Genomic DNA, 12,120 nt, shown 5'->3' on the forward strand with positions numbered 1-12,120 from the left:
TTAACATGAATGTCAAAATAGTTATAACAAATATGGAAGGTTTTAGTAACAAACAGTATATATGATTCAGTTTGTAGTAATTTGGAAAAATGCTGTTGAACTATGTTTGTATTTTTTTCTTATAGCAAAGCCACATTGGAATATCTGACATGTCCACTGAGAGGAAATGAACCCCTGATTTTAGCATTATAAATCTGAAGACTTACAGCTGTCTCAGCAGGGCACACTGTTGAACTGAGTGAACAGACTAGTAAATGTTTTCTTCTGGCACACAGAGATTGAAAGACTGCTAGGCTTACATGTAAAAAGGATTAAGAAAGTTTAGGGAGATCTTTTGTTATTGTTCTATTTTAACTGTAAACCATATACTGTGGTGTTATGAGTTTAAACAGATTAAAATAAATTAATACATTTGTTCTTTGGAATGTAAAATTTGAAAGTTTCATCAACATATCTGTTGTACAGAAGTAGTTTAAAACAACCTGTAAAGCACTCTTAATCACTTGTGTTCAAAAGAAGATCTGATGGCTCAGTGTTCAAATACATAATGAATAATTAAAAACTGTCTTTGGTAAATATTTACACCATTTACTTGATATCATATCTTCATTAATAATATACAGGTCCTTTATATTTTCATATTTCAAATGGTGAACATCATACGCTGCAATGTCAACCTTACATGTTCTAACAAAGCAATTAAGTTTTTAATACACTAAATTAACTTGCACATTTTTAAAAAATTAAACACAATGTAACATTACTTAATACAGATAGTTCTGTTTTATGTTATTATGATATGCACACAAACACACACTATCTAGATATTATGCACATGGTCTTTTTTTAATATATAGTCATATTTTATCACCCAGATAACTGTTAGAGTTGAATAAAGTACCTTTAGTGGAAAAGCTATGTTTCAAAATTGTTCTGTACAACAAATAATAAACACATAAAAAGGATATCCATAAAATAAAACCAAAAAACAACTGAAAATATATTACAACATTTTATATTATTTTACATGTCAAATAAAAAATTAAAACAACATAAACTAACAGCAAAAATTGCAAAATGTCTGCAACTTAATTGGACTAAAACTCTTAAAAAAGGTAGACTGAAGAAACGTGGAAGTAGAGAAACTTGTATCCATGTAAATGTAGTTTATATATTTAATTTTATACTTTCAGTGCATAACTAACTGGACTTCCAAAGCTTACACTTACTACCAATAATATTCATGTTCATATATTTATATTTTACACATTTTCACTTCATACCCAAATAGGTCATCCATGTAGACATCAAAGTCTTCCCTCATTTGGTGTTAAAGAGAAAACATCTCTGAATCTTTTTGTTAACAGATATTTTTCTAAGATCCAATCTCTTCATTCTTAGCTATACAGCAATATCCTTACCGTAATACTATCAAAACATTACAAATACAACTTAGAAAGCATAGATAAAATTTAGAAAACTCAAATAAGTTTTAACAACATCTGAATTTGCTTAGTAAGTGTAAAGCTAAAAATCAATGTATCTGATATTGAAGTCCCTTCTAATAGTTGGTAAATACACAATACCATGTAATGTAGAGTTTAGATCCACTACTAAACAACAAGTAAAAATCCATGTGGATACATGTTTTGACACTATCGTGTGTCCTCCTGAGACTAACTTTGGACTAAACTCTAACAAAGTTGGAATGAAGAAACACGGAAGTACAGAAACCTGTATCCACAAATTTTATTGTTCTGTAACAGTGATTCTAAACTACTGAAGTCATGCATACAAGCAAGAAATTTAAAAAGGAAGGACACGAGAGAAAATGAATCAAAATGAATTGGAGGAAAGATGTATGACAAGGGATATTGTGAACTGTCCTGATATACGTAATTACAGAGAAAAGTAATGTCTGAAAAATCCTTATTTTCATAAACAATTCTTTCTTCACCAACAAGCAGTAATGATCAGCTTTTCATAACCTTGGCATCACCATAACATGAAAAAAAAAAGAAGACTTTGGTTAACTTTTAATGAACTGAAGTATACAAGTTTAACCCCAACATTTTAATTCTTTCACTGGGAAGTAAACGTCCCAGCCGCAGTGAATGGGTTAAAAAAATATTTAAACTGTTTAGACACAAACTATTTGTGAGTCCCTGTCTTTACTGGTTACAAAGGGCTAAAATCAGCATGAATTTAATTAAAAAAACTTTTAATAAAAAAATACAATAATATTGTAATTATTCCTACAAACTAATTCTATGGTGTGTATAAGCCCAGAATTCAGAATTTGAGGGTTATCACAAATTTGTTTTATAAGTTTTCAAAATTTTTTACTCAATAACATACCAACATTTCAGAAAAATACAGAACCAATTGTTTATAGTTTCGCTTTTTCTTATAACTTCAGTTAAAACTATGAACATGAACAAAAATATGGATCATTTTTTTCCATTCATCTAATTAACTAACTTCTAGCATGTCAAAACTAATAAATTTATAGTTTTCTTATTTTAGGAACAGTAAAATAAAAAGCCTAGATACAGCTGTAAAATCACTGTTGAAAAAAATTAAAAATTATGAGTTTTAAACAAATGTGCATAGGATAAAATCTAAGATGAAGGCAAAGTCCACACAAACACAGAAAGTGTGGGAATGTGACAATTGCCTGGCCTTCCTAATGTACTTAAAATAATGATTTAGTTCAGAATATATAAAAACTTGAAATTTATGTATATGTTGTCCAGACTACACACACAACAAAATAATTAAAAACATGATGACCTGACTTTCGAAACCACTTTCTTCTCTGTTACGTCAAGGGTAAAAAATACACCTAATTTCAGTGAAAAATAATTACACATAATTTAAAATACGTATAAAATTAAATTATTAGACTCATTAATTTGCAATTTGAAAACAGAGTTGATCAAATGTATTTATATATCATGTTAATGATGGATTAGTCTCTCAATCAACAATCTAACAAATATTTCAGTCACAGTAGATTTTAAAAATTTGGTTGGTTGATTTGGTGTTTTATGGAACAAAGCAGCTAGGCTATCTGCACCAAACATCTGATAAAAAGTTCATATTAAAGTAAATTTCGTAAAATTCATAAAAGGAAATTAAGGTATACCAAAACAAAGTTTAAAACAACATAAATAGCATAAAACCAATGTTTACATCGAGTTATGATAATTACAATTATGCTACAGAAAGTCCTTTACAGTCCTGGTTCCAAGTTATTTGATGTTATGGCCATTTTCAAAAAGTAAAGTAATAAAAGTTTTAAAAGACTTGTAGCAAAATTTTAATAATAACTCACCAGAATGACTAACAGGTAGTTCAAACAGCAGCATAGTCACCTGAAATTAGCCTTTCCAGTCCTGATTTTGAGTTATTTTACATTACAGCTATTTTCTAATTTTAAATCAAACTAGGTGGACTGTGATTCTTAAAAGGGAATTACATTAAAAAAGGTCTAATGTATAGATTAAAAACTTAAAATGGCACTAAAAAGATTAATGGCCTTTAAAAAACTAAAAACATTTCAAATTTTTAGCATCTCTGATATGTAGCACTGGGCAAAGGACCACATTCAGGGCATTCAGTTCTTTCTTGTCAATCAGGAATCAGTCCTGCAGAATTGTGTAAAGTTTGATCAACTTGAGCACTATGATAAATGCAAAACTGTGGCAGGTATTAGGTCACATCATAGCTTTATTCCCCACTCTACCAACAAATTGTATATGAGAAGGCTATCAGATGATGATGTGTACAGTTGTAACTGTTGGTAGTAGCAGTGAAAGTGATGCTGCAGCAGCTCAAATAGGGTCTAATGATAGCAATGACAATTATCAGCCAGGGAAATATGTGGCATGCATATATGATCATGAATGGTATGTGGGAAACATAAAAGATAGATCAGATGAACATTCTGATGTGTTGGTGTCATTTATGAAATCAAGAAACAAACTGTTCTCATGGCCTGTAAGGCAGTAGTGCTTGTCACTATGTTCTAAGTCAAAGTGATCTCAACATAATCAAACTTGAATTTCAGAAATTTATTCAAGCTGTCTGAACAAGGCAATATTTATTTGATGTTGTTGAGGCTAATTTATTGCCAAAGTCATTTTTGAAACATTTAATTGTCATGATTATTGCAGTTTGGTGTGGCTATAATCTTTCTCAGTTATCCCCTGTTGTAACATGGTGCTTTTTGTGTCTGATTTACCTTTGAGTTTAAGATTCATAATATAATAAATACAGCCATATCTGCATGACTGTACTGCACACACAATATATTTGCATTGCCATGTGATCTAACTAGTTATGCCAATAAACTTGTTCAGAAATGAATTAATTCTTTCTTATTCCTTACAACTTCATTATTTAACATTGTGAAAGGCTGGTTAGAATATTTCAGTGGGATTCATAAAATTCTGACAGGTATTTTTCAAAACTGTATGGATATATTTCCACACAGTAATGCACCTGAACTGAATTTTTTTTTCAAGTAAACAACGTATGGTCAGAGAATACTTTAAAAAATTATAACTCAAAAAGTAGGTTGAACACCATCTGGATTTATTTTGTAGATCATATTCAGAGATGTAAGAATATATGGTAAAAATCTAAAAAGGCTGAATAACTGGTGACATAGTCAAACTGTTGCCTGAAGTACAGCTATTTTTAGCTAAATCATAAAAAGTTGCATGCAGCTAAAACTTTTTACAGGAGATATAACAGACTTTTAATTTCAACAATTGCTGAGTTATCAACTGATATGTTATAGAAAGTTAGAAAAAAAAACGGCTTTGTGTCATATTAAGTCTTAAGAGTTATGATTTATTACATAAACCAATGTTTTTCACAATCTTGGGTTTTCAGGTGATTTTACTGCCTCACTATGCAAATCCTAAGAGATAAACTTGGTTTGAGACCATTTGTGAATTCTGTGAGATTTTCATTATATGGGTAGATGAGCACGTGAATTTTTTTCAAGGCATTCTGTAGGGGTTACCTGCAGCCCCCTGGATGATTTGACATGGAATGACCCTCATGAGACTATGTATAAGCTCTAAGCTGGGGAAGTGCAGAAAGCTCCAGTGTAAAGACAAAATCCTTGATGATGAATGGGGTCCAACATCTTTAAGGCCAAGGTTCTAGCAGAGCCATAGACCAGTGATCCATGGTCAAGTTTAGATCAAATAAGAGCACAATATATCTTTATCACAGAACATCGATCCACTACCTAAGTGGTGGAACAGAGGACATGGAGGATGTTCAGTGCTCTTGTACATTTTACCCATAGCTGCTTGAAGTGTGGTATAAAGATAAGCTTACAGTCAAAGATAAGACCTAAGAACTTTGTCTCAGGAACCACAGACAGCACAACTTCACTGATATGGAGTTCAGGATCAGGGTGAATACCCCGTTGGCAGCAAAAGTGCATGCAAATGGTTTTAGAAAGAAAAAAGTTAAAGCCGTGTGCTATTGTCCACTTTAGTAAATGATTGAGGGCAGTCTGTAGCTGCTTCTCAATATACCTCATGTTCGACGACTGACATGAGATGTGAAATTTGTCAACATAAGAGTCTGTTTGCAGCAGTGAGAGGGAGTTGTTCAGTGATGGCATTAATTTTCATACTGAAAAGTGTGACCCTCAAAACACAGCCCTGAGGGACTCTAAGTTCCTGTAAAAAAGACTGGGAAAATCCTGAACCCATATGAACTTGGAATCTTCTGTCCATTAAAATTTTTTTATTAAAAATAGGCAAATAGCCACATAACCCATATGGAGGTCTTGCAAAATGCCATACTTTCATGTTGTATCATAAGCCTTCTCAATGTCAAAGAATATTGATACAAGATGTTGTTATTTGAGAAAGGCTTCCCTGATTGACGTTTCAAGTCGAATCAGGTGGTCCGCTGTGGAGCGCTGTCTTCGAAACCCACACTGGGTGGGCTAGAGAAGGTTGTTTGATTCGAGGGACCAAACAAGACAAGCATTAACCATCCTCTCTAAGGTCTTACAGAAACAGCTTGTCAAAGCAACTGGATGGTAATTTGAAGAAATCTTGGGATCCTTCCCAGTCTTAGAGAAAGGTAAGAGAATAGCCTGGAGCTAGGCATCAAGAAAAACATTCTCCTGCCAAATCCAGTTAAAAAGAAACAAAAGAATAGCAAGAGAAAAAGGAGATAGATAGTGTACATCATCAGGTCCAACCAATGTACTGCCAGACCGATGAAGGGCCAGTTTGAGTTACACCAGTGTAAAGGGAAGATTACAGTCACAGAGACAATCAGCTTAAAATGAAAGAGGTGATCTCTCTGCCAGAGTTTTGATGGCTAAGAAGGTGGAGGAAAAAGCAGAACCACTAGACACCCAACAATAGCTATCCTCTAGAGGATCGGCAATGCTCTGGGAATCATCTAAGTCCTGGCCATCAGAGAGCAAGATCGAGAGGAGGACAGAATTATATTGTCCACTGACATTTCAAATCTTGTCCCATATGACTTTGTTACTGGTGGTAGAAGATATGCTGGTTGTGAACTTAATCCAAGATTCTTTCTGGCTTTGATGTCTTACCCACCAAGCATGTGCATGGGCCTGCTGGAAAGAGATGCAGTTCGAAAGTGTGGGATATCTACAGAAAGTATCCCAGGCCCATGTTTGAGCCTTCCGTGCCATATGGTAGACAGAAATCCACCACGGATAAGGATATCATGGAAAATGTGTGGAGGTTTTAGGAATACACTAAGCAGCTGCTTGTATAATACAGTCAGCTACTGTGTGGCAGTCATCTATTGATGGCTTACAGACAATGGCAGGATCAAGTTATGCGAGAGCAGTGAAAGAGAGCCAGTTTGCAAAATCCAGCTTCCACCAGGGCACATGGATGGGGTGGCATCAGCCACGGCCAGTCTCTCTCAATATGAAAGGAAAATGATCACTGCCTCGTGGATTACTGTCAACCCTCCATGAAAAATGGGAGAATAGTGAAGGGGAGCAAATTGAGAGGTTAATAGCAGTAAAGGACTGACTAGGTGCATAAAATAAATAGAAGAACCAATATTGAAAAGAGAAAGGTTGTGATCAGAGAGCATACATTCTACAGAGTGACCCCTCCTATCAGTATCAGCCCTTCCCCAAAGGGGATGATGTCCATCAAAGTCTTCCAGGATTAAAAATGGAGACAGCAACTGTTCAATGAGAGCATCAAGGTCTGATTGATCATATGTCTCTCCAGGCAACAGGTTGAGAGAAAAACAGTTGAGGTATGACCAAAGGAAACATGGATGGCTATGGCCTCCAAGGGTGTGTCGAATGGCAAAGACAGGGTGGACACATGCAGGTTTCAGAAATGTTTCCTGTAAGGAGAGGCATAAAAGATGGTAGGAAGCAATCAGTGTTTTAATATCATCCAGATTAGAACATAAACCTCAACAGTTCCTTTGTATCAAGGTGGCCAGTGTTATTTATGTGTAGGCAAATTGGGTAGAGAACCCTTCTATTTATGACTACATCTTTTTTCTTTTCTGTCTTTATTTGAGGGAGATCTATCGACCTCCATGGATCCTGCCCTAGGTCAATTGGGCAGGTCTCTGCTGTTGGAAGAGGATTCCATCATTTGCCCTAAAGGTTTGTCTGAAAGTGAATACAATATAAGAAAATAAGGTGCAACAGGTGGTACAGATGGTGAGGATTACTGCTCAGGATTTTCAAGACATGGTCGTTTACCTATAGACTGTTTTTTTCACTATTTTATTAAGATTTTTAAATTGAGTATCCATAATAAAGAGAGGGAAATTTTGGTGCCCACTGACCCCACCCACCATGGAGCCCTACAAGGGGATGAACTACAATGTCAAACAAGGACACTACAGCAATGCCAGGGTTTTGTGAGCACTATACCCAAACACCAGCATCAGATATAACGTCCACAACACCTGTTGAGAACATCTAACACTGGTACTTGGTTGACCCTAGCCTGAGTGGACCAGCCGACTGACCCAAAGGGAGCCACCCCAAGGCTACCCGTCTACAGGAATTAAGGGCCAAAGTAAGTGAATGTACCTATGACAATTTTTGTGTGTGAACTATGAAACTTGTATTAAAAAACTCAGGATTTCATGTAATAAAAAATTCTAATATACTAACTGCAGTCAGCCTGTCTAACATTTACAGCTGTCAATACTTTTCTACAGATAAACAACTTTTGTTAACAGTCTAAACTGGACATATCCAACACTTCTGTAAATCTCAAACCTATAGCATGCCTTACAACATTTGTAAGTTATAACATATATTGTCTTAGCAGTAATTTATGAATAAAAGTTGCAAATCTGTAGTACTCATACCTGTACTTGTTGACTCCTATGAGGGACTTAAAGTATTAAAAAAACTATAAAAACATAGTTTTGTGTGTAAAACCTCTTAAAGAAGATAATGATTTTTAAAGCAAAGTTCCACAGGTGTAGAATACTAATTGTGTAGCAGAGAGAAAACTCCCTCCTATTAACCCAATACACACAATCATTTGGAAAACAAACATGCCCAAGACGACACAAATGTGCAAATAAATTTCACTCTGCTGAATTTGATAATGAAAGTAAGAGTGTAGCTTCAAGTTCTTGATTGTTTACCACAGAACAAATAATTTAGGGGGTTATAAAAAGAAGCAACTAGGGGTTATTAGTGACTATTGTGCCAAAAAAGTAAATTATGCAGTTGGTGAAATTGCTACATTAGACATCCAAATTGTTACATTTGTTCACACAATGAAAAAAAAATCATAAAACCAAGCAAACTTTTTATCAGAAAAAATGAACAAGATATACATGAAAGATTCAAACTTGTAAATTCTGGTCATTCTTCAAATGTTAATGCTCTTTATCAAATTTCAATTATTTAGTTTCAACAATAAACAATGGTTTTTATTTATTTCCCAGGACAATCAATCATAAAACATATGAATTTGCAGATGCTGCTCTTGAGTTCCAAATATTTTCAGAAAGTCATAGTGGTTATGCAATAAGAAATATGTTGAATTATCTTGCAAATTTATAGCAAGTCAAAAACAAAAATATTTACCATTTAGAGAACAAAAATAGGAAAGAGAAAAAATTCAGCAAATATTATGAAAGGTCCTAATGAAACTGGATTAGAGGGGCCAGCACAGTAATTTACTGAGAGTAAACAAACATACTTGTAATATAAACAAAACTTTACAGAAAATAAAAGTTCCACACATTGTCTATAGCACCACAACAAAATGCAGGTAGACCCTTAATCTTCAGACAGTTCACTTTTTTCCATGGGTGGAAGACATACATTTTGCTTCACATTAACCTTTCAACTGCTACCTTTGTGTACCATGTGTGATGTTGCTATGCTACATTAATGAGTCATGCTGCTGCACTGAATAAAAGTGAAAGATTGACTTGTCACATTATAATTGATTATTTTAAAAAATTATACTTAATTTTAAGTATCTTATTGGTAAGAAATACATAAATAATATATTAATTGTAAATACTTTTTTCAAATATTTTCGAGTTTGCAATACTTGGCAAAATATGAAACAACATGTAATACCACACCATACACACTATACTGGACTCTTTATGCCTTTCTGATCTTCTTGAACTATTACTGCAAACATGCTTTGTAGGATTTTCTTTTGAAGCTGTTAGTGTAACTAAGGATGTAAAATACCTCTCTGTAAGGCATAGAGGCTTCAATGAATTAGATGGTCTTCCTCATTTCCTTCATGAAGATTGCATGTTCTATCTTATTAGTAACTGCTTCAAAAGTTGTAATCAAAAGCCTGCAATGAGATGAGTTTAAGCAATCACATACAGAATGTGAATTTAACAAAACTACATTAAAACAATAAAGAAACAACTTCTTATACCATTTCTCTACATTTTGAAGGCAAAAATTGAACTCAACATCATATGTGACGTATCTATTGCACCCAGTGTTCTTACTGTATTCCAAAACGTATTTTGGTTTCTTTCTCTCATCAATGTGATGATCTTTCATTCCAGTTTCAACTAATACTAATTATAGTCACCATATAAATTTATCTTTCTATTACAATCCTATCACTGAATCAGTGTGCTTCATTTCAACTTCACCTTTTTTACCAGTTTAGCATTTAGAAATAGTAATTCTTTTGTGTTTTTTATAGTGCTACAACAGGTTGTTTTGCTTCATGTAACCAAACCAACTAAATACAAATGGGCTTGTTTACCAATTGTCAATGTATAAAGAGTGATGTTTGTTAAGGCAAGAGACAAAATATTTGGATTTGCATCATAATTTGCAAATAAAAACAACCCCAGTTGCAAATCACTTTCCCCTTTGCTTAGCATATTGTGTGAATCATTACTTTCTCTCATATGTTGTTTTCAAGACCTTCAACAACACAGAGAAAGTGATGAATGTTTCCAGTTTTATATATCATAACTAATGCTCATTTCTCAGAAATTACCACCAAATGAACATACAGTATTTTCACACTTTGCCATTTGCATGTCGTATACACACACTTTGTAGTACTCTGTTCATAACATAAAAAAATGCCTAGTCGTCACTTGCAACCAAGCAAACTAGACCAGAGCATGTGCCAATGTATATACACTGCACATTTAGTATTGAGCCAATTACGAACTCACTCAATAATGGTTCAGTCCCAAGAATCAACCCTGTGAACATTTTTACCTATATATAGTTTTAATACCATAACTTTTGTTACAGTATGCTATTTTCACTAAATATGACCCACTTTTATAAGCATTACAAATTGCTTGTACACATAATTTGTACTGAACACATCAAGTCTTCTTTCTTTCTTTTTTTTTAACCTATCTGAATGCAAAATGATCTTCAGGTTATAATTAAAAACACTCTTCTTCATCTCAGATCCTATTTCTATAATCTTTAAAACCTCCTAAATACATTTCAAATATTTTTTTAGGTAAAACTTTATATTTTATTATTATATTCTAGCTATATATAAAGTTAGTCATATATCCTTATTTCTTTCTAGAATCCCTTGAAATTGTTACATGAAATTACACACACATATATATATATATATATATGTGTGTGTGTGTGTGTGTGTGTGTGTGTGAATTTTACTGTTTTATTGTTCTTTCAACCATGTCTAATTAGAATTACTATTCACAACATAAGTTGTAAGTCACTTGGGAAACATGAAGCTCATGTTATGCTATTAAATTACATTACCCACAAACTACTCCAACCTGTTCATGTGCATGTCTCCTGAAGGTTGTTTATTATATTATTATTATTTATTTTACCTAATTAACTTTATTTAACCTAAAGTGTTTCCCATTTTCATATTTCAGTTACTTTTACAATAACAAATAAAGAATACACATGAAAAACAAGAGAAAGGTACTTACCTGCATCTTGTTGTTTTTTGGGCTTTTTTCTGTCAACTTAGAATGACACTTAACCAAATAACCAAACAAACGAACTTCAAGGCAGTGAAAATCATGTTTTATCTGAATAATGACAATATTATAATAAGTAAGTTACATTAATTTCATACTTCTTGGAAAAGTGATAAATAAATTAAAGAAGAGGGTATGTCTAGAGTAAAAATGTCGCACTTCTCACATCAGAAAAAGCTTTTGTTTTTTTTTAAATATTGTCTAATAAAATTAAGAACTTAAAACTTGTATACTATTAAAATATGGATTATTAGCTATAAGTTTATGCTATACTAATTGGTATAACATTAATATACAAAAAGTAGTTTAATTCAATTTTAAATGCAACTCACTGAAAGCTTCTTAAAATGCATACTAAAAGATGGCCATGTGAGAGGGGTAATTACTGCTGAACAGTCATTAGACATTTTCTTTTTAAAAAAACAAAAAAAAACACATTGTGAAGAGAGTGAGGAGGTCTCGCCAAAGAAACGAAATAAACTAGATTAACCTGAAATATGACTTGTGGCAATGTAGTTCAGTTGCAATACTTTCAAGTTAGTTCCTTCTCTGGTTAAACAATTTTGCATTATGTTTTGATGACTAAGGAGTTTAGTATTTCTTGCAATTTTGAAGTTT

At 33.2% G+C, this 12,120-nt stretch overlaps 1 long non-coding RNA gene across 26 annotated transcripts in view; it reads right to left on the minus strand.

The window, feature by feature from the left end:
• The window catches only part of LOC143253052 (uncharacterized), a 71,872-nt gene that overhangs the window by 49,219 nt on the left and 10,533 nt on the right, over window positions 1-12,120 (minus strand). For 20 of the 26 annotated variants that reach the window (XR_013029337.1, XR_013029336.1, XR_013029333.1 and 17 more), the window contains exons 2-3: window positions 11,452-11,553; window positions 9,734-9,845 (exon numbers count right to left, since the gene is read on the minus strand). The exons of 1 other annotated variant lie outside the window; for it this stretch is intronic. This is a non-coding gene — a long non-coding RNA (uncharacterized LOC143253052). The remainder of the gene's footprint in view (window positions 1-9,733; window positions 9,846-11,451; window positions 11,554-12,120) is intronic. 5 more of the 26 variants (XR_013029320.1, XR_013029321.1, XR_013029317.1 and 2 more) reach the window with 1 other exon arrangement.

The sequence above is a fragment of the Tachypleus tridentatus genome, chromosome 6, assembly GCF_004210375.1.
Source record: "Tachypleus tridentatus isolate NWPU-2018 chromosome 6, ASM421037v1, whole genome shotgun sequence".
Classification (NCBI taxonomy): Eukaryota; Metazoa; Arthropoda; class Merostomata; order Xiphosura; family Limulidae; genus Tachypleus; species Tachypleus tridentatus.